We start from the raw sequence: 23,973 nt of genomic DNA on the forward strand, positions 1-23,973 counted from the left end.
AGCCACCGCGCCCGGCAGCAAATGCTTTTAAGCTGCCTTATTCCAAACTGATATTTCGTTTCTCCAGAATCCAAGATTCTTCTTCCATTTAGCATGCTAAACATCATATTTGATAACATAATCAAGTCACAGAGAAGGGGAGAGCAGCTCATTATAAAAGATATCAATACTTTCTAGAAAAACATCACCAGGACTTGTCCTGATGTCCCGAATTTTCTCAAGGGCTCCCCATCACCTTGGCCCTATCTTGTAGAGGAGGATGTGCCTGGTAATTAATGAGCATTTCAGCTTGTGATGAAAACACCAGAGAGTAGTCTGGGCTTTTCAAGACAGTTCCTTTCTTATCATTACGACAGTACACGAAGATCACATTTTGGGGAATGCTCTCATTTATAAAAAATGACCAGATTACACCATGTCTGGGAGACCCAATTTCTTCTGCTATGGGATATTCATTTGGGTTACTCAAGTAATCAAAATAATCACACAAGATTAGCATGTTCTCTCTGAAGCTCGAGCATTTGGCTATTGTATACGTGTAATTAAGCTAAGAAGCTTACTGATATCACTACTTCAGAATGTGATAATATTCCATAAACAGATTCAGAGAATTAAGTAAGCAAGCACATTTGTTAAAAGCTCAAACAAATGTGGAGATGCAAGTAGGTAAGCATTAGGAAAATTTCCAGCTCAGCAACCAGCATGAATTGTTAAACACTAAACAACTCAAGGAGCTGAGGGCTCAAGATTGTGTTGGCATCTATTCAAAAGATGTTACTTTAGATGCTTGAAAGTTCTTATCTCAGCAAGGGGGGATATAACCAGCTTTCAAGGCCTTCCCTGGAGGAGTAGCTGTAGTTTGCAACTGTTTTTTCTGTTTGAAGAGGTGGTTCTGGTTGCCAGAAACGCTGTCTGGGGTGAGGGCAGGGCATGGGCAGCCACTGCCTCTGATTTCCATTCTTATATTCCCAGAAGTAGCCCGGGGTACACTCTCAGGAGTACCTGGGGGCATTCAAAGCTCCTCTGCTCCAGGGTGGGTGGGTCAGGCATATTCCATCTGTTCCCAACATGCTCCTACTTGTACTGGAGGCTAGTTTTTAGGGCCCCTCACTAACTGGGAGGTGGAGGGCAGGTTCACTGAAGGGACATAAAATCAACCCCAAGCACTGACATGTTTGATTTTGCAGGGTATATAGTTTTAAAAACTTGGATTCCAACATGAAAACAGCAAGTTTTACATGACTTTTTGATATAAATAATCAACTCTTTCACTCCAAAATAAAACTTGATTCTACTCATTTAATTTTAAATCAGTTAGTGCTTGAAAAAAAAGTCAGTGGGAAAAAACAAGCCCCAATTAAGGCTTACTGCTGGCCACATTTCCAGCTAGCCTGTAAAATAATTGCCTAACACAGAGTTGGTGTTTTGTGATGTGGGAATTGTTCTTCATCTGAAGAGAGTGGAGATTAGGAGAAACGTGTCAGTGAGTTTGTGAATAAAAGACAAAACTGAATGGAAATGGTTTCAGCTTCCAGGTTCAAAAGTCATTTTTAGATGCTGCATATACATGTTGTGTCTTATTGGTGCAATGGACCAGGCCCACCGCTGCATCTGTGAGGCTCCCTGTGCTCTGTCTCCGAACTCACCTATGTGGGAGTGGCATGGGGGTGGATATATTAGTGCATCTCGGGAAAACCATCCAAAGGAGCCAACAGGAGCTGGGCCCATCAGGCGCACTAGGAAACCGTGATGGAGTGGGGAGCCAGAGAAAGGTGGCTGGCCTTCAGAGACAACTGAACAGCAGTGAAGGCCCGTTAGGGGAGGAGGAGTGGAAAATGGCAGAAGTTGCAGAGGGAATCCTGGGCCTACAATAATGGAAAGAGCATGGGCTTTGGGAGCAGGTAGGCTGGTACTGCCAGTTCCTACCTGTGACCCGAGGCTATTTAATCCCTTTGAGCCTCAGTGTCTTTATTAAAATAGGGTGATAACACCAACCTGGCAGGGTTGCTGCAAGAATGAGACCAAATGTACATAAAGCCCCCAGCACAGTGCCTGGCACATTGTAGGTGCACGATGAGTGGTGGTTGTAATGGTGGTGGTAGTAATAAAGAGTAATTGTTATGAGGTGGGTGGCTCTGCTTACAAATAACACTGCATGGAGGACTGAAGCAGGTCAACCTATTGCAATTGTTTCTAAGGCCTTGATTACATTCAATATGCTGGGACATCTAGATTTTCCCGTTCTCTTTTAGAAAAGCATCATCCAGGCCTAAATTAACAAGTTATAGTGGGCCCAGCAGACTTTGCTGAAGTGCCTCTCTTCCCCATGGTGGGGAGGAAAGGGGGACAGTCATGTGTCCTTGCAATTGTCCAGATCGGGGTTTCACAAAGCAGAGCTGTGACCTTTCAGCACTCACTGACTCCAACTTTTTACAAATTTAGTTTATACTTACTAAACCTTCTGCCTTCTGATCAGTTATTTACCCTCAAATTCGCCATTACTTTAGTTAGTAATGGGGTCTTCCATATTCCGTTAAGGTCAAATGTGATTGATTTCTGTAATTGGAAGTAAATAACTTTTTAATAAGCTTTCTTGAAATGCTGGTGGTAATGTTTCTGTTTTCAGAGCCTGGGATGATTTCTATCCCCATCCTGTTATTTCACTTTATTTTATTCCAGAAAATAACACCAGAGCTCTTTATCCTTTTGTTTCCTCTGAGGCTAAATATTTCCAAAGAGAAAAGAGAAGAGAAAAGAGGAGATGGACATACCCACCATTTTACAGAGGGTGCTTTTCAAAAGTGACATATTTCAGGAAGAACACAGTTTCCCCTCCCTGACCTTGAGTTCTGCCTGCCTGAAATTCCAGTACACATGGCTCTTGTTTCTGACAGATCTCAGTCTGGTGGATATAACCTGGTCACTCTGAGGATAATGCATAATTAATAAGGAAATCTAGGGAGTTAGGACTAGAAAAAAGAGGCAAAGCAGATAGCATAACCAAATGGGAGGTTTTTGCAATGAAGCTTTGGAAGACGAGGGAAGCTGGAGTACACATGGCCTGAGAACTACACTTCTTCAGCCATCAAAATGAGTGAGCAGGGGGGCGGAAAATCAGAACAAGTATAAGAAGGGATGATGGCACAATTTTGGGTGCTGTGTCTCTGCGGGGTCAACAATTCCAAGGCCTAATATCAGGAAGGCAGTGAATAACCAGAGAGAAAAAAAACAGACATGGAGAGGGAATTGCCACAATACGCAAAGATAAAAATAATTTACAAGCTTCATGTTGAAACTTTAGGGGAGAGAGATCCTAAAAAATTTTCTGTGTCCAAGGAATGGTAAATGGAGGCTAAATATATAGAGCACATTATGATGAACTGAAGATGAATGAAACGTTTGTATAATGCTTTAGTGCATTGGCTTTAGTGTTTTGTTTTGGTGAACATAAAAATATTTGTAGGGACTTTTATAGGTTTACTTGTAATCTCAATCTTGCTTTTCACATAAAGGCGTAATCCTTAATTATGGCTTTTCCTAACACAGGGATGTTCAGTTTCTTCATGGCTAGGGACAGGTGGATAACTGTTTTCTGTAAAGTAGGAAACATGACAATGTACATCCCAGAGCACAGCACTTATTTCTAATCCTCATCGCAGTGGAAGCTGATTGCATTTCAGCTAATGGAGTATACTGGTCATCAGCTGCTTCAGGGTCTAACAGGTGCCAGGAGGAGACCAAAACGTCACATTCTTTGAACTTGGGAAGATCAAATTCTCAGACTTAGGAGCATCTTTTGCCTTCTATGAGAAAGTCTGGATTTTATCTTTGGGGAAAACACAGCTCTATTGGAGATAACCTAATCATTTTAATCATTTGAGTTTGTATACGTCAGGTAAAGATACACTATTATTTTTGGGGAAGCTCTAAAAATGAAATAACCCAAATGCAGGTAGATGCTTCAAAGAAAGAGTTACATGTTTCATTTAGTATTCTGTGTTCAGAAACATAGACTGGGTGCTTCTTTAGCAGAACTCTATGTCTGCAGAGCTAGAGGTTTAAAAAACTCTTCATGCAGTTTATCCTATGCCTAAAAAACAATGCTTGTGTTTAGATGTCGTGATGGTTAGTTTTATATGTCGGAGGCTGCAGTGCTCAGATGTTTGCTCGAATACTAGTCTAGATGTTGCTTTTAGATGTGAATAATGTTTAAATCAGTAGCCTTTGAGAAAAATAGATTACCCATCATAATGGGAGTGAGCCTCATTTAATCAGTTGAAGACCTTCAGAGAAAAAAGACTGAAGTCCTCCAGAGCAGAAGGAATTGTGCTCCAGACTGTCTTTGGACTTGACTGCAACGTCAGTTCTTCCTTGCTTCTCAAGCCTGTAGGCTTGCCCTGTTTGAGCTGAACTTGCCAGCCCCTACAATCTCATGAGCCAATGGCTCAAAATAAATCTGTCTTTCTGTGTCTGTGCACATCCTTTCGACTCTGTGTTCCCAGAGAACCCTCACTAATGGAGATGATGTGGATGTGTGTCCTTGTCCGAGCAACTGCTGTAGCTCTTTGGGAATAGTGGGCAGTGGTGGGATAAATATGTAGGTCTGATCTTGTCCCCACCTCACATGTGAATGGAGGCTTTCATCCAGGTACTAACTAGTGGTCACAACAATGAGGGAAAGACTCTATTGTATTGAGTGAGCTGAGCCGGGTCCTGCGACCAAGGAACTGCCTGTCTCATCAGGCCAATGGGCCCCCATTGAGAAATGCTGCTTTTGAGGAAAAATGGAACAAGTTGTTGGTCACTGGGGGCAGCCCCACCTTGACTGATGACATGCTTGTGTCATTGAAGACTGAATGGCCCAGAGTTTTGGAAAACAAACTGCTATAAACTATCTTGTGAGAGCTATGAGTCCAGGCAGTCCTCTGGAGAAAGTGAATCTACAAATAGGCAGTTGGGCCCTGTCTCCAGAGCAGGTTGTTTCTTGGATCAGACCTGCCTGAGGGTATGTGGAAGCCTCCATGAATGAGACTTGAAGTCTCTGGGTCAAAGCTCTCCAAGAACCCCACTCCCAGAAGGAGCTTTTAGCTGCTTTCCAAGGAGCATTTCTGTTAGCCTTAAGCCTCCACTAATATCTTGTTCAAGTTCGCCTTGCCTAGTCAGATGCCATCACCAGGGCCACAGGGTTTTTGAGGCCTGGTAGCAGCCACCAGCAATGGCATCATCAGAGGACAGCGTGCCCAGCAGGCGGCAGCCCCTACAGCATGAGGGCAGATGAGGAAGACAGAGGGGAAGGACCTCAGGCAGGCACTCCAGAGCAGTGCTTGGAGAGCCTTCCGGGCACAGTCTAGGGACTTGCTTTGAGGCGAGTGGATTAATTTCCAGCAGTAAAGCCAGGAGGGACTTTGGCCATAATACTTTGGGAATAAAAAGGAGGCCCACCCTGTTTGGCTGTCACAGGCTGGCGAGTCCTGGGACATGTGGGACTCATTGGGAGAAGTTTCCTTTAGTGCTGTCACCCCTCCAGGAGCAAGAATGGGTGGCTTACAAAGGCGAGTAAGAGGCAAGAAAGCCAAGCAAACTGGAAAAGGGTGGCATTCTTTCAGACACAGGCTGGATGATTATATTCCTAACTCATGCCAATCCTAACTCACAAACTGCTGAAGAAATGAAATCTGGTTAAATGTGTTCTTTTTTGCTCTTCTTAAAAATACCAAAAGCGAGTATTTTTCAGACAGCTTTATACCAGCTACGCTGGCCAGGCCTCGTGGGCTCCAAAACAAACATACCTGATCTAGACTTGGTCAGCATCGGGAGGCCAGAGAGGTGGCCAAGGAATTAATGAAGGAATCTAAAGATTGCTCTCTTTCCCCAAAGGCTGCCACTTGAAATAGTTCTTGCTTTGGGGGAGTCGTGTGAGCGTGTGGCAAGGAGAGGGGGAGAGGGTTGTGGGGTAGAAGCTTCTGAATCCATTCAGCTTCATGAGAAAGGATTCTGACTCTGGCCTGTCACTGGAAACACGTCTGACACCTTCTCTATGGTGATATTTGTAATCGTTTCTCTTTGCAGTCAAGGGCATCAATGAAGAGTAAATGTGTATGACATGCAGTTTCTGGTGAGAAGTTTACTGTAGGCCTTAGGATATTTTCTGCTGGAGACAATATGCTTGATGTAATGATTTTCTGTACCACAGAAATCGCAGGAATCTGTTTTCCAAGGATTGATTACATGTCAGCCGACTAACATCAACAATCCTTTGTGGGTTGTTATTTTAACAATGTGGCAGTGGTTAGAGGAATTGGTAGTTTTTACCTGGATCTTAGGAAATCACCAGGGATGATAATACAATGAGTGAACAATGGGTGAGCTAAGATGCTGAATGTACATTAAGAAAAAGAGAGAAGCATCTGAATGGCAAACAGGTATCCCTAATTCCTAATAGTGTGACATTATCAATGAGGACAGTGACTTCTGGGAAGGTGTTACGGTGGCCAGAGGCCAGAAGCCTTCCTGCAGTTTCCCAAGTCACTGTGGTTGAGAAATCCTGCATATTCTAGCTCCCATTTTCCTGTCTTCTTTTCACCATCTGAGTTATCTCAGAGGTAACACTCCATTACTCTCTCTCTTAGTGTGGTTTTTCCTGGAAGCAGACCCTAGTACAAGTAGTTTATTTGGGAAATGATCCCTGGAAGCATTGACAAGAGATAAAGGGAAGTGAGACAGGGAGAAAAGGCAGCAATATAGGGGGCAATGGCAAGCCATTCGCCACTGTGGGCAATTGGAGCTTACTCCCATTGGGAGACTCTAGGAGTCTATAGAGGACATACACCTCAGAGCTCTCACTCCTGCTAGGAGAGGGAGCTGGGGTATGTATACACCAACTGCCAACAGTCATGGATTGAGTCCTCCTGAGGCAGGGGATTTTAATTCTCCAGCACCAGCCTGCCCACATATATCTCTTGAATGGGTGAATAATGCTCTCAGAGGGAGTGGGTGGTGATAGCAGGTGAAGTCATGCTAGTGTGCACATGCCTGGCATGTGAAAGGGAGGCAGGTGGGGCTCTGACAACATCTGCTGCATCCCTTATTTCTTGTTCTTCATTTTCCTTGTCTGAAAAATATTACTACTGCCTATAGTCAATATAGTCTCTTACAAACAGACCTAATTCTTTGGCAACCAAGCTTGCAGAGAAAGAGGCAGAGGAAACGAAACATTCTAGCTAGTCTATTGCCTGATTCCTCATAGTCCTGGCTGGTATTTGGGGAGTCAAGTTTGTTTGTTTTCTGGCCTGGAAAATGGGAGTAACTGTAGCAGCCCTTGGTTTCTAGAGACCGTATTTTAATAGTATGCAGGTTGCTTAGACTTTGGCTCACATTCTGCATGCTGAGGTGAGCTACGCTCTCTTGCTTGCTGCCTCGGTTTCCCTTTTTGCAGTGACACCTCAGATATGAAGATCTGACATCAGAAGCTCTTCAATTCAGCTTTTACTTGGGGCAATGGAAAGGGAACAGTATGTTACTGTGATGGAAAGCACTGTTTCAACCAGCCCTGGCAGGCGTGGACACCCTCTGGGGGCATGAGGGACTCAAGCCCTTTTGAGGACTCATCCTAGAACAATGCAAACAATTGTCCTCCTCAGTCCCGGGTCCCTGGGCCTGTTTACTCACTCCATGCTGTGCCCGGCAGAAGCTTGCAGTGATTTAGGAAGTCAGGGAGAGACATTTCTGGCTGCGGGGAACCTGATGAAATACTGTTTTGTGGAGAGAGACTAAAAAATAACCAAACTGTCTTTAAGTGGAACAGAGATCAGAAAATCTCCCGAGGCACATTTAAGAAACCCATCAATTTTCCTGGCTTGACCATAGAAGGGAAAATTGCACTGCAAATGATTATCTCTGATGAAATGTTCCCAAATCTTTTACAGGGCACTTATTTGTAGTGACCTATTACTCCACCAAAGAGGCCTGACTGAGAAGCCCCCACTGGGTGGCTGGGGGGCTCTGCAGAGTCATTGCAGGCTTAATCCCAAGGGCCTCCTGTGTCCTATCTTCTCCACCACCTTACAAGTATCCCGAGGCTGGGGACTCTCCTATGGATTTGTGTGTTTCCCACAGCGCCTCCAACTTCACAGGTACACAAAAATTGCTGAATGAATAAGCCTGAGATCAAGACTTTCTGCCCAAAGTCCTGATCATAGAAGCCCTCAATTTCCTACTTACTCTGCCCAAACCGAGGAAAAACTGTGGCAAAAGCTCCTACTATGTTCAGCATGAAATAATCCACCACAACCTGTATCATCAACCCATACCCAATTACCTAAAGTGCTCTTTCTAGAGAAATTAAAAAAAAAAATTCTGTTCTCTACATAAGATTCATTTCAAAATGGCAGCTGAGGTGGATTGTCTAATATTCCCTCTTGTCTTCTTTTCTTGGTGGACTCACACTGTTTTATTTTTATTTTCGTTTATTATTAACTATGGCATTGACTTGGGGGCATGTGTGTGCATCATGAGCTTGGACACACACATGGATTTGTGTAGCTACCTTCAAAAGCAGGGTCCCCAAGAGTTCTGTCACCCCCAGACTCCCTCGCACGGCCCTGCTGGACTCACACCCGCCTCCCACCCTGCCCTGCATGGTGGAAGTTCTTTTTCAGAATGTCATATAGCTGGAATCAGATAGTAGGGGGCTTTATGAGACTGGCTTCTTTCACTCAGCACAGTGCCTTCCAGGGTCACCCATGTTGTCGTATTTACCAGCAGTTTGCTCTTTCTATTGCTGAGTAATGCTCAATCGTATGCACTCTATTGAAGTCTATCCCTTCACTCATTGAAGGACATTTGGGTTATCTCCAGTTTTTGGCAATTATGAAAAGAATTGTTACAAATATCTGCATACAAGTTTGTGTGTGAATCTAAGTTTTCATTTCTCTAGGGTAGAAAGTTGGCTGGTACGGTATGTCTGTTGAGTTTTATAACAAACGGCCAAGTTGTTTTCCAAGGTGTCTGCCCCATTTTGCATGCTGACTAGCAACATACAAAAGTTCTAGTTGCTCCGCATCCTTGCTATCACTTGGCATTGTCAGTTAAAAAAATTTTAAAAGTTGGCCAGGTGCAGTGGCTCACGCCTGTAATCCCAGCACTTTGGGAGGCCAAAGCAGGTGGATCACAAGGTCAGGAGTTCAAGACCAGCCTGACCAAGATGGTGAAACCTTGTCTCTACTAAAAATACAAAATTAGCTGTGTGTGGTGGCAGGCACCTGTAATCCCAGATACTCGGGAGGCTGAGGCAGAGAACTGATTGAACCTGTGAGGCAGAAGTTGCAGTGAGCCGAGACTGCATCACTGCACTCTAGCCTGGGCAACAGAGTGAGACTCCATCTCAAAAAATAAAATGAATAAAATAAATAAAAAATAAAAAAAAATTAACCTATTCTAACAAAGAAATGGACACATCTCATCAATATTTAGGTTCACATGTCTCTAATGCTAATGAGGGGGAACATTTTTGCATGTGCTCATTTGCCATCTGTACATCCTTTCTGGTGGAGTACGTGGTCACGTCTTTTGCACTCCCACCCTTTTCAAAATAAATGAGCTGTTTTATGAGTGTTGAATTTTGAGAGTTTAATATTTACATATTTCTCATATTCTGTATACAAGATATGATATCTGATATGATATCTTTCTGAGACATGATATCTGAAAATATTTTCTCCCACTTGTCACTTGCCTTTTCATTCTCTTAACAGTGAATTTTGCAGACCAAAAGTAGTTAATTTTAATAAATCTGATTTGTCACTTTAATTTTATTGATTGTACTTTTGGTATGATGTTTAAGAATGTGTTGCCTAACCCCAGACATGAAGAGTTTCTCCTACTCATTCTTGTAAAATTTTATAGTTTTACATTTTCTACTTAGATCTATGATCTGTTTTGACTCAATTTTTGTATATGGTATAAGATTAGGTTGAGATTCTTCTTGGTATAAGATTAGGTTGAGATTCTTCTTTTTTTTTCCCTTTTAGTACACAGAGGTCCAATTGTTTTAATATTGCTTGTTGAAAAAATCTATTCTTTCTTCATTGCCTGGACACCTTTGTTGAAAATCAATGGAGCTTAAAGGTGTGGGTCTATTTTGGACTCTGTATCCTGTTCCATTGATCTAAATATCTATTCTTTTGCCAGTGTCAACACTGTCTTAATTACAGCAGCTTACAGTAAGTCTTAAAATTGTGTGGTGTGACTTCTCCAGTTTTATTCTTCTTTTATAAAATTATTCTAGCTATTCTAATTCCATGGTCTTTCCATATAAATTTTAGAATTACCTTCTCTCTAGCTACACAAAGTTCTGATAGGATTTTGAATAGAATTACACTACATTTAAAGGTCAGTTTAGAGAGAAATTATATCTTTCCTATATTGAGTCTTCTAATCCATAAACATTTTTTTGTCTGCATTTATTTGGGTCTACTTTGATATTTTTAACTTAGAGTTTGTTAGGTTTCAGTGTAGAGATCTTCCACATGTTTTGATAGTTTTATATCTAAATATTTCTCCATTTTTTGGAACTACTATAAATTGTATATATGCATTTAATATATATATGACTATAATATATTTAAACGTATAAAATAATATTTAATTTTGGTAAAAAATTATTACTAGAATGTAGAAATATGATTAATTTTGATGTGAAGACTTAGCGTCCTATAATCTTGCTAAACTCCTTTATTGCTTCTAGGAGGTTTTCTGTACATTCTTGAAATTATCTAAGTAGACAAATACATCATGTGTGAATAGGGACAGCTTTACTTCAGGGTGTCACATTCTATGCCTTTTATATATTTTTCTTGCTTACTTGCAGTGTCTAGGACTTTCAGTACCTTTTTAAACAGGAGTGGTGAGAGCCGATGACTTTGTCTTGCTGCCGATCTTAGAGGAAAAGCATTAAGTTATTCACCATTAAGTATGATATTAGCTGTACGTTTTAAATAGATGTCCTTCATCAGGTTGAGAAAGTTCCTTTGTACTTCTAGTTTGCTGGAGTTTTTATTGTGATGAATGGTAAATTTATCAAATACTTTCCCATGTCACTTGATATGATCATGAAGTTTTTCTTCCTTAATCTATTAACATGGTGGATTATATTGATTGATTTTTGAGTACTGAACCAGAATTGTATTCCAGAGATAAATCTCACTTAGTCATGGTGTATTAGTCTTTTTATATATTGCTGTATTCAATATGCCAGTATGTGTATATGTTTATGTGAGATTTTGTCTATAATTTCCTTGTGATGTCTTTGTCAGATTTGAAATCAGGATAATACTGGCCTAATAAAATGAGTTGGGAAGTATTCCCCTTTTGTTTTCTGGAAGAGATTACATAAAATTGGTGTTATTTCTTTTTAAAATGTTTGGTAGAATACTACAATGGAACTGTCTGGGCCTTCAGTCTTTTTTGGGTGGCTTTTAAGTATGAGTTCAATTCCTTTAGTAGATGATATGAAACCATTCAGGTTACTTATTTCTTCTTGAATGAGTTTTGGTAGTTTGTGGCTTTCAAGAAATGTGTCCACTTTTATCTAAATTGTCACATTTGTGTAGATTTTTTATAATACTCTCTTATCCTTTCAATATCTGTAAAGATATTTCCTCCTTCTTATTTATTTGTTCCAAGACAGAGTCTCACTCTGTTGGCCAGGCTGGAGGGCAATAATGTGATTTCAGCTCACTGCAACCTCCACCTCCTGGGTTCAAGTGATTCTCATGCCTTAGCTTTCTAAGTAGCCGGGATTACAGGCATGTGCTACCACACCCAGCTAATTTTTGTATTTTTAGTAGAGATGGGGTTTCACATGTTGTCCAGGCTGGTCTCGAACTCCCGGTTTCAAGTGATCCACCCGCCTCAACCTCCCAGTGCTGGGATTACAGGCATGGGCCACCTCGCTAGGCTGATATCCCCTTTTTCATTCCTGGTATTGGTTATTTTGTCTTTTCTCTTTCTTTGTCAACCTGGCTAGATGTTTATCGATGTTATCGATCTTTTAAATAACGAGTTTTAGTTTCACTGATTTTCTTCATTGTTTTTCTCTTGAATTTTATGGTGTTTTGTTCTTATCTTTATTATTTTCTTCCTTCCACTTGCTTTGGAATTATTTTTGTCCTTCTTTTCCTAGTTTCTTAAGATGGAAGCTAAGCTCATTGATTAGATCTTTTCCCTTTGCCAATACACGTGTTTAATGCTGTAAATTTCCCTCTAAATACTGTTTCAACTGCAATATACAAATTTCGGTGGATTTTATTTTTATTTTCCTTTCGTTCAAAACATTTCTAGTTTATCCTAGGACTTTCTTTTTGAGTCTTAGTTGATTTGGAAATGTGTTGTTTAACCTGCAAATATTTGCTGTTTTTGGAGACAAGGTCTCACTCTGTCACCCAGACTGGAATGCAGTGGCACAATCATAGCTCACTGTAGACTTGAATTCCTGGGCTCGAGAAATTCTCCTGCCTCTGCCACCTAGGTAACTGGGACTACAGGCATGTGCCACCATGCTCAGCTAATTAAACTTTTTTTTTTTTTTTCTAGAGATGGGGTCTCACTATGTTGCTCAGGCTGGTCTTGAACTCCTGGCCTCAAGTGATGCTCCCACCCTGGCCTTCAAAAGCACTGGGATCACAGGCATGAACCACTGTGCCCAGCCCCAAGTAATTTTGGATCATATCCCGAACATGTTCAGAGTCTTATTTAAATTCTAAAAAGACTCCTGATTTTTTTGTTGTTGCTGTTTAAGCAGATAATCAGCCTGATTAGGTTCAGGTCACAAATTCCAATAATGCTTCTTTGAGCTGTGTTTTTTTAATTTTTCCTTTTTACAAGATTGCAGTATTTACTTCAAAAAACACATTGCTTCATAACCTTCAAAAATAGACCTGGCTTTGCTTTAGATTACTGATGCAGACAATTTATAAACTTTATGTCTTTGCTGTCCCTTGCCTATTAAGATGCTCCTTGATGTCTTTTTGCCTATTGAATTTATTTGGTACATTATCCATTTCTGTAGTCATTCCTTAATTATTTGCTTTTGTCTTCCAACAAAAAGGAGTACCCAAGGCCCCTGGTGTTTGCTAATGAGTGCTAGGTACTGCTACATTCCAGTTATTTATTAGTATGTTTTCTAGACTTCAGCATCATCTCAACATGTGTTAATAGGTTGTTTTGCAAAACACGACTACATTTTAAAAATATTCATGCATCATTAGTAATGTCTTCAATAAGGATTAAATTAACAAAATCAGTCTTAACCTCATTACGAAACATACATTTTCAGCAGTAAAATCATCAGACTTGTGGTTTGGTGCAAGGTTTAACCACCTGTATGCAGGAGTCATTTATTCATGTAGTGGTTAATGGCTTCAAAACAAATGATCTGAAATCACCGTCTCTAGTTTTGATCTGTACATGTTTTTAGTGACAATCTGTGCAGTGTGGCCAAGGTTACTGTGCATATCTTCCTTGGGGCAGTGTTACAGTGAGGTAGAGTCAGGAACTCCCAATTTAGAGCAACTTGAAAAACAGAACAAAGCAACTGTCCTATGGTTCTTCCAAAAATCTTAAGAGAAAATTAAAACAAGTGCCAGACTGGAAGAAAACATCTGCTACATATTCCATAGACAAAGACCTAATATCCAGAGGACACAAAGAGCTCCCATAAATCAGAAAGAGAAATTCAACTAACCAATGGGCAGAGAATAGGAGAGACAATGAAAAAGCATTCAATTTCGTCAGCTGTTAGGGAAATGCAAATGAAAACAATAATGAAATATCATATTTTGCTCTCCAAATAGCAAAAACTAAAATGGCTGATATGATCATGTACAAGCAAGAATGCAGGGAAATAAGTACTATCACACACTGGCAGGAATATAAAAGAATGAAGCTCTTTGGGAAGGCAAATGGGGGAGTAGTCATGAAAACTAAAAATACACATATACTGCTGCTCCCCCTAATTCTACTTCTACTCATCTATCCAAAAGAAATATTCACATTTGTACACAAAAATGCATGCACTGTTTGTAATAGAGAAAAACTGGAGAAAAGGTGAAATGTCTGTTACAAAGAGTAGTTAATAGTAGTTACATAGTTCATTTCACCATAAAAAATGGTGAGTTTCTCATTTAACATATTCATTGTTAAGTGAGGAAAGCAAGGGGCAGAATGATACATTATGGTCCTATTTATGCAACAAAACAAGACATCTTTGTACATGGCTGCACCTCTCTCTCTCTCTCTCTCTCTCTCTAAATGTGCAGAAGAGGAAGGAAGGAGATATATCAAATTGTTGAAAGTAGCTATTCTCCTCTGGGGCAGGGGCATGATTGGTAGCGGATGAGAGAAAGTGAGTGGGCTTCTTACATTTTGCTATGCATATTATTGTATTGTTCAAACTATGGCAAAATGTACCCATGAATCACTTATGCAGTTAAAGAGAGACAAAACACACCACCCCAAATAATCTATGATTTTCTGAAGTCCAGATTAAGGGAGAGACCCTGGTAAAGAAGGCCTGTCCTCTCTTGACTAACTTAGTCCTCCTCCCATTAACCTCTTGCCTCTTTCCTTTCTTGTCAGCTCCATCCCTTACTAGCTGTGTATTATTGAGCAATCTTCATAAGTCTCAGTTTCTTCATCTGTAGTAAGGATATAATACTAATAGTGCCCCTATCACAGTTAGCTATCATGATGATGACGGGGACTCTACTTCTTTGGCTCTTGCTGGCCTATAGTCTGTACTTAGATATACAATTGCTGGCAATGGACTTCTCTGTTTGCTTCCAGTCCTTTCAGGCAATCCTAGTTCTGTCCAAGCACTGACACCTGATTTTGGGAAGTCCTTGTGGCATTCCTAGTTGTCCTGTCCCTGGCCACCCTTTTGGCCTTGTTCAGGCAGCTGCCAGGGTCCTGCTGTTACTAGTTTTGCCACCGAAACTGCCTCAGCTGAGCTTTTGTTTGAGATGCCTGATCAGTGACATAGCCTAGATGTGTTTGGGAGCATCTCTGCTTTGTAAATGTTGCCCAGTAGCAGTCATCTACCTGTCAGAGGGGCGTGCTGAGTCCCTGAGGATGGACAAGTGTCCGCACGGTGTTTCAGACCTCCTCTGAAGGTCTGTGCTTTAACAAACAGCTTGCTGTAGGGCTGCACATACATACTTTTAGGCTGACTTAGATAAGTTCTGGTGCAGACTATGTGTTAGAGAGACAGTCTGGTCCACAGGGTCACGTTACCACATGAAGCCAGCACCAAACCAAGGCCGTCTCCATGCCGAGTGAAACGGCTGCTGCAAGGAGGGCTATTCCCACCCTTGTGTGTTCTGTTGTCAAAGGCTCTCAGTAGATTTCAGCAGGGGACTCATCAATGTTTCCAGAGTAGTTGACAAGAGGCTCAGCAAACCTTCTGCTATTTGCAGCTATTCCCTGTTCAGCATCACTGACAAAACCCCCTTCCCCACTTCTATCCCAGCTATAATTGTTCGTCCTTCTAATCAATACGAGACAATAAAACACACTTTTCTGTCTTACAAGTAAAACAACACATTATCTACTATATTCTCTGGGCAAATCAGTCAGTGGAGCACAGTTCTTGCTAGTGTATTTAAAGACAGTCTCCTTCCCTTTAGAGAGTGCTAAGAGAGCCTCAGCCTGGAGGGACCACCCACTTACCGATATGCCCCTGTGGCTCTGCATCTAGGAGCTTCTTGGTTTATATAAAGCTGCCACTTTTCTGCAGGGTTATTCTGATATCTAGATAATAATATCTGTTGGCAAAGTTATTTTTGAAATACTTGAATGAAAATTATCATGTCAAGAATGTACATTACTGCTACTATGAGATTTAGAATGCATCAGCTGCCTTCTGAGAATCTGAAATGACTCTCCTATAAGGGGAAGAAATTTTATTTTAAGGCATTTCATTAAAATGAAATAGGTGTTGGGAAAATTGGTTATTTGAAAAAGATTCAACTTAGAGCCTCAGCTTACATACCATATTCTACAATAAATCCTAACTGAGTTGAGTGTGAAAAACTGAACAACATAAAAAACCCTTAAGTAAATTTAGGAAGGTATTAAACAGATCCCTGACAATGAACAACCTACCATTACTGTTATTACACTGACCGTTTCTAAGTATGAAAGTAATGGAGGATCTCATAAAAGATCAATGGATTTGACTGTACGAAAATAATAATGTACTGTAAATTATAATGTACTTTACAAAGACTAGTCACTATCATTGGTAAAACAAGGGGGCAGTAGTGAGGTGCTTCTTTGAGAACTTGGAAATTAAGGAATTGAAGTCACCTAACGAGAGCTGAACTAGCAAAAAATCTTCACACAGCCCTCCTTGAGATAAAACCAAGAGCATATGTGACATCGCTCATTGCACCTGTCATACCTATGCTCTTTTAAAAGAGAGAGTTTCCTCCCCTTTTCTACCTAGGTGGCCACTTTCTGACATATAAGACCTCTCTTCCTTCCTGGTCACAGTTTCCTGGACCATGGGTGTGTTCCTGACCCCAAAGCAGCACATTCTTAAGCCTGCCAGCAGTACTGTCCTAAAGGCCTAGAAGACACAAATTGAGCCAGTGAAATTCTCTTTCTCATACCTTTGAGCTAAGAAATAAGCAAATAATTAACTCATTAGCCTTGGGGACGGAATATTAAAGGATATTTTCAGGTACAGCTGGGATCAGGGAAGACCAAAGCCATTAGAAAGCAAGACCAATGGTCAGCAGGGCCAGCCAGTTACAAGAGCAGACAGGCATAGAGGGGCCAAGAGGCTCTCAGAGACACATGGAGGCAGAGCGCTGGGCTCTAGGGCCACCCTGGGTCCTCTTGGCTCTCCAGATCCTGGTTCCAGCTCCTATTACAGCTTGGAGGAGTCTTGGATCTTATTATTGTATCTTAATGAGATTCTTGTCATCACCACACATGGATCCTAAACCTGAGCTAGCTCAACCAGGTAAGACTATTCTGTCAGTACTCTTGGGAGGTAGCAGTCTATCTTTTTTTGGCTGGTATTTCAACCAAATCATTGTTTCCTTCTGTATATATGATAATTATTAGTGTTCACTCTTGCTAGCCCTCCAAATTGCTTCAAATCATTTTTTTGTTTGATCTCCAAACTATGACAGCAAAACATTCGATTTCATGAAGATATCAGTCATAATGGTTATGGGTTGTTACTCAGATAACTTCATGTCTTGGAATATTCTGCAATTTCAGTGACACCTGAACTGTTACAGAGGGGCCTTAACAAGTCATCTTTGCTCTTTTCATCTCTAGATACCCAAGTCATCTCAGAAAGATGCTTTTGTGTCTTGCTTTTCAGGAGTCCCATGATCTCTATCATTTAATTACCTTCTTGTCAAAATGTTCTTTCACATGATCAAATAAATTTTCAATACAATCGCAAATTATTTCTTCCTTTTTTGGGTCTCTTTAAAGCTGAATTATAATTTATGGGTCCCCCTGCATATAATCAAGTAACAGTCAGTTCTCTTACAACCATATTTCTTTAACAGGAATTATCTCACATGCAATTAGCTAACAGGGAAGTGATGTCAGTGTAATACACAGTCTCATTTGTTCACATTGGATTTTTTCCTTATATGTTAAAATTTTGCATCAGCAAGGAAAAGCAACTGAATACAAAGTAGGCTGGCACAGCTGAGCCCAGGAAGCTGTGGAGGAATGCAGGACTGACTGCAGTCCCCTTTCCCCTACGTTCCTTTTGTGGCCCAGTGTGGCTGTGTGCTGTCTCGTAGCATTGCTTACTGTGAAGCTCTCCCCCATCTCTGTGCATGTTGCTCATGTCTCCCTCTCTCAGCAGCCTCAACCCTTCCTTACTCCTCTATCATGATAACCTTATTTTGGAAAAAAAAAATCTGATGTTTTCATAATAGATTGTGTTTCCTTATGTATCAGGAATTTAACATGTCATTTATATCATTATTTTTAATAGGGTTGTAGCTGGTTTTGTTAGAGTTCTAGTTATAAAGCAGGATGGGTTCTCAGCCGTCTTCCTCCATCTTACTTTCCCTAGAATCCCTGATTTTTTAGTGTGTCATTTCGCGTTTATTCCACTATAGCACCTATACTTAAATCCAATTTTTAAACTCCCCATTCACAGTTTTCCTTTTTTCCAGGATAAAGAAGTCTAACTGTTGTCTTTTCTCATAAGAACTACTACCCATTGCTTTACAGACATCTCTTATTTCAGGCCATAGACAAATTTCTGTAAGGTCTGTAGTAAACATAATTTTTGTGTGCCTAGCATTTTTTCCTTTGGAGAAAGATATCTGCTCTATTCCTTAAAAACTGCATTCAGTTTATGTGGTGTAGATGGGCTAAGCACCTGCCTGAGGAGTGGGAACATGATCTAGGCCTAGCCAATCAGAGCATTTTATTCCCCTGGTGTAGGGATTGGTCCAGAGATGGCTACATGACTTAAGCCAGGTCAATCATCTGTCCCTCCAGGGACTTTTGCCAGTGTGGTTGGGCAAGGTCCTTTTCACTGAAATTATGAATTTTAAAGACCATGTAAACTTGGAGCTTCCAGGGGCATCTTGCCACTAATTGGGAGAGGCTGTCAGACAACGTAGTCAAGCATGACCCAAGACAAGGAGGGAGAGGAGAAGAGAGGAGAGCGAGATGTACTGGAAGCCAACTGTACTCCTTTGATTCCCCAGTTACATGAGACAACACATTTCCTTTTATTCTCGTACTCACACATTGTAACCAATGCAAATTGGGTGCAAAAAATTAATTGAATTTTTTGATAAATGTAATTTTAAAAATCAGACTAAATGCTCTAACGCACTAGCAGAGACTGTTATTGAAAATAAATATGTGGTCAATCATTTAATAAATCAAAAATTACTTTGTAACTTTTAAATCATCCCTTTGCCTGCTTTTCTCTGAACCATTTATAGTCTTGTAGGTAGCTGGAATTACTGAGGAAATGCAGTATTATGTAGGCATGGAAATACTGGGTAGAGAGAAAAAACGTCTTGGCTTTTAAATTTCTTACTTTTGAGAATACAGAGGTTTTTTTTACTCTATGGTAACATATTTTTATTTTCTGGTCCCCGATGACTCCTACGGCTGCCCTTAATCAGGCTTTCTTGAATCCTTATTTGTGCTGGTTTTGGTATATAAGAACAAATATTTCATTACACCTATTCCTACTAAACCACATCTAGGTTTATGCTTTGAATTCTCTTATATTTTTTGAAGCATCAGTAAACCCATTCAGTTGGAATTGTATGCAGCCTGAAAATATAGCCCTTCAATTCTGTACTCCAAACCACTGAAAATGATAATTGAAACACATGTGGGACACGGCATCCTACCTGGGCCGCTGGAAGCCCATGGGGCACCTTTGTGCAAACTGGGAAAACTATGGGCAGATGCAATGCTGAGTGGTGCGCGTCAGATGGAGAGCAAGGGCAGGGGGGACTTCAGGCTGGTTCACTCCCACAACTGGGCCCCAATGTGCCGAAGATGACCTGTCATTAATCACGCTCGTGGGCTATGCTCAAAGCTCCTGAGCTGGGGTCTAGTTTGAGTCTTTTGTTGGGCACATCAGGTAGGCTAAAGGCCAAAGATTCAGGGAAACTGAATAACAACCGAGAGAAATTTAAACTCAGAAGACAATGTCAAAGTCAGGTAAATGTGAATTTAAAGAGATCATATATAGTATTAAAAAGTTTTGGAGTTGGACTGAAATTCTAGTTTGGCCACTTATGAAGGCCACTTCATTACAACTCATTTAAAAAAATCTATAAAACAATGAAAATGCCATATTTCACAGAATCTAAGACGATGTGAACTAGAAGACCAATCCCCAATACAGACACTTTTAAAATGTAAAAAAAAAAAAAAAAAAAAAGCCAAATGGGATGGTTAAATGCATCCTGACAACACAGGTGTTAAGAGTGTAAAAACTGCATCTCTTAGAGTCTGTGACACATACAGTAAAACCCACTTGACAGGCGTGTCTCCTCCCTGTGAGGATTAAATGAGGTAACATAGGTCAAGTTCTCAGCCCAGCATGGAGTAAGTGCTCAATAAATTCTGGAGGCTGCTGTTCCTGCTGGTGTTGTCCTTGTAATTTGGAGCTGGCAACAAATAGTAACAAAAGGATATACTTGATCCGGGTCATCATAATCTAGCAAAACAACCTAGATGTTGTCTTTTCCCTGCTCCAGGGTAAGATACAAGAGGCAGACATGCCGGAGGTAGCTCCAGAAGTAACCCTCCAATGAAGTTAAGTACAGAACATGCACAGGACTGACAAATAGCAAAAACAGTCCTGTTTATTCTGCCAATGGAGACCCAGATCTGAGAAGCGATTTTCCCAAATCCCAAATGTACAAAAGAAACATTTTTTAAAAGGGCATTGGTCAAATGGGGGGTGGGGGGGGGGGGCGGGTCCTTTGAATTTGGAGTAGGGGAAAAAACTTCCAGAATGTTTTGCTAGCTTTTCTAGTTTTTTTTTTTCCTTGCCTCTCACTAACAGCTTCTATTACACTCCCTGTGATTTTTGAATTGAAAACCCGCTGTGCAGCCTCCTGTGATGTGAGTTTTCATTTAGGCCTGGAGGGGTCTGTGGAGGGATGACGAGGTCCCGAGAGGTGTCAGTCAAGCTCCTTCACCTGCCTCCAAGGCAGCTGTTTCTGGACGAGCCTGGAGTGGGCCTTAAGCCAGTGAACGGTCATTCATTGTCCTTTGTTGCCAAAGACAATGCTGCCAGTGGTAGAACAGTGATGTAAAAAAAATGAATGCCAGGACTCTAGTAAGTGAAAGCATGCCTGGCTTATGCCACCACCTCTAAAGCAGTCTGCTTCTTTTCCCAGTTTGGGCTCAGTGGCATTTTTAGAGACATGGATGGAAGCAGGGTGTCTATGAATGTGTGCAAAACCCCAGCCCATGTGAAGAAAAGCAGCCTAATGATCTTGTATATGGACAGGTAAATACAATAAAGATGGCTCTCAGACAGAAACAAGGACTCTATTATTTTCAGGGAGATTTTAAATTGGTAACTCCTTACAACTTCTTATTTCAACTTATTTCAACACCAGGATTGATGTAAATGGTATCTAGAAAAAGACAAAAAGGAGTTTGTGGCAAGGGTTTATCTCCCTAGTTGGGTTGGCTACTTTTAAGAAAGGGAAATCATATGGAAGTTCTGACTGACTGATGATACCACAGAATAATTAGGTATTATACAGTCACTACTAAATTGATGGACTTTAGGGAGTTTCGAGAAAGAAGGCAACTCAAGAGGCAGCTGTGGATCACAATGTCAGAGAAAGAAAAAACTACTCGAGATAGTGACAACCTGAACTTTAAACACGTGGGCTGACTGGTTTGCAGTTCACAAATACAGCTTTTGCTTCTTCTCTGCAGGCCAATTGCATGTGTGCCTCTTGGCATCCCAATCTTGCCTCGGGGTCCAGAGGCAGGATGTGGCCCAGTTTGGGAGCAGAGCTGAGTCACCATCCCATGCAGACAGGGCACATTCATGCCATGCTCCTGCCTCCTCCTTCCTAGATTCACTAAAGGACTCTTTCAGGACTGCAAATTGCATTTGATTCCATTTCTCCCTAAGAAAAAATGCACTCAGTAACATCCTAAATTTCCTGAAACTAGTGTCCTTCAAGGTTGCCTTGGAAATTTTAAATGTGTGTACAAGTTCTACCTTATACCTCCTTTGTCCTAACCTGGTGTCTGAGATGTCATGATGGCAGGTTACTCCCCATGGCCAAGCACCATGAGGGGCTTATTTCAGTAATGGGGTTGAGTCTCAATGACCCATTCACCTGGGCCCCCTTGGATCAGAGCACAGTTGAAAGGTAGGTGGCCAGGAGATGGGTCTCACTTTGTTATTTGCATAAAGTGAAGACTAACATTAGCTTTATAGGCATCACTGAATTAACTGTGTTCTTGGTAGCAAGGGAAGCTTGAATCTCAATATTGGTGTGAACTCTACTTGTTATTTTCTGGAAAAAAAACACAAAAGTTTACTTGCCCAGGTCTTCTCCTAGCATATCTGGACCCCTTGAGCATGAATTAACAGCAGTCGTCCTCCCTGGGCAGATCAATTACAGCCCTCACTTGGTCAGCCCTTGGCTCTTGGGCAGGACACACCTGAACAGCTTTTAAGGCAGCCCCCAAACTGCCTAATCTTCAGAATGTGGCAAACTTGCTCCACCGACATACGTTATTGCACCAAAATTATGGGGAATTTGTAGTTATTTCCATTGTACTCAGATTGAAAAACTATGTATATTAGTATAGTTAACTGGTGCCTTCCATCATTAGTATATTTCATTAATGTTGGAACAGTTTTATTTTGATTTACAGAGTAAGATTTTTTTAAGAGCAAAACTTTATATTATTTCTTACGGAGAAGCAGTTTATAAAAGATCTTTTCTCTTATCCCTCCAAGGATAAAAACATACCACTGGGTCCTTGAGGTCAGAGGATGCTGACGAATTGGCCCCCGTTCCACTGAAGTCTGCTTCCCCTTTCCCCTCCGCCTCCCCTTCAAAGGTAGACCATCACTGCCTGCTGTTTAGGACTGGGCTGCCCCTCAGCAGAGTGTCTGCCTTCCCACCTGAAGGAGATGAGCCTAGAATCAGTTTCCTTATGGGTCTGGGTAACTGGGCCCTCTGAGAATCAGATAAGCTATAGATGGATATTATCTTCAGAAAAATACAAACACTCCTAATCCCCAGTTTTTCTCATGCAGTTTTAGGGTGTTCTGGAATTCAGGTCAAGAAAGGGGTTTGAAATCTTTTTTTTCTTTGTGCCAGGGATCTTCTGGCAGTCTGATGACCTGACCCTCTCACGATAATAATCTGGTGCATAAAGTAAAATACATAGGCTTTTCAGAGAAACCAATTATATTGAAATAGTTATCAAAATTGTAAAACCTTTTGTGATACAGAATTATCTATGTACTTTTATATAAATGTATTAAATAAAAAGACCTAGTGGAGAGTCTAATAACCATTGTAATTTTTATGAACTGATGAGCACAAAGATAATATTACAAAGTCTGCCCCTCTGTGATGTGACATGAAAGCCTCTGTGACTTCCACTGGGTTCATCATTGAAGTGGTGCTAAGTTCAGTTAGAGGTTAGTAAGAATATAGGGGCATTTCTCTCCTATCAAGATCCAAACCTTAGGTCAAGAACCCCTGGGACACAAGGATTCCGAGTGTGGCTGCTGGGCATGGCTCTGGGTCTGGCTGCCTCAGCCCCTTTCTGTCTCAGGCCACAGAGGGGACTGTGGGGCTCCTGACTCCTGACCGAGACAACCTGAGCCTATCGTGATTTTTATATTCTGTTAGAAAAATTAAAGAGGATGCTCACAGTGGGTTCTGTCCTGTCGTCACATGTAGGGGGAGAAAAGGAGATAGTGGGAGAGACCTAGTGGGCCAGCTGTGAACCAGTAACTGCTGCCTTCTCCAGCACGGAGGTAAGGCACAGGGATCCCCTCTGCGAAGCTGCCCTGGGCGGCTGAGGCAGGAGAATTGCTTGAAACCAGGAGGTGGAGGTTGCAGTGAGCTGAGATTGTACCACTGGACTCCAGCCTGGGCAACACAGCGAGACTCTGTCTCAAAACAAACGAACAAAAAAAGGATTCAAGGCACATTTTACTGAGTTGCCTCTTGCCTTAATCTCACCTTTGCAGAGGTGTTCACCTAAGTGGGGAGCCCTCCATGGCATCCTCCATCCTAGGAAAGCACAATGGCTTGTATTTGCTTCTTATCCTCCCACCAGCTTACTGAATGATGCTAAAATATCAACCTTTGCCAAAAATGCTAAGTATAAGCTTTCGGAGGTGTAAGAGCGTTTCACCATACTTGAAATATGAAATGACATCTCACTGTATCCGTG

At 41.3% G+C, this 23,973-nt stretch overlaps 1 protein-coding gene across 5 annotated transcripts in view; it reads right to left on the reverse strand.

The window, feature by feature from the left end:
• KIF6 (kinesin family member 6) overlaps positions 1-23,973 on the reverse strand; it is a 390,985-nt gene that overhangs the window by 65,351 nt on the left and 301,661 nt on the right. The window lies entirely within an intron of this gene.

This window comes from Sapajus apella, unplaced genomic scaffold (assembly GCF_009761245.1).
Source record: "Sapajus apella isolate SASKATOON/1434 unplaced genomic scaffold, GSC_monkey_1.0 scaffold83, whole genome shotgun sequence".
NCBI classification, from domain to species: Eukaryota; Metazoa; Chordata; class Mammalia; order Primates; family Cebidae; genus Sapajus; species Sapajus apella.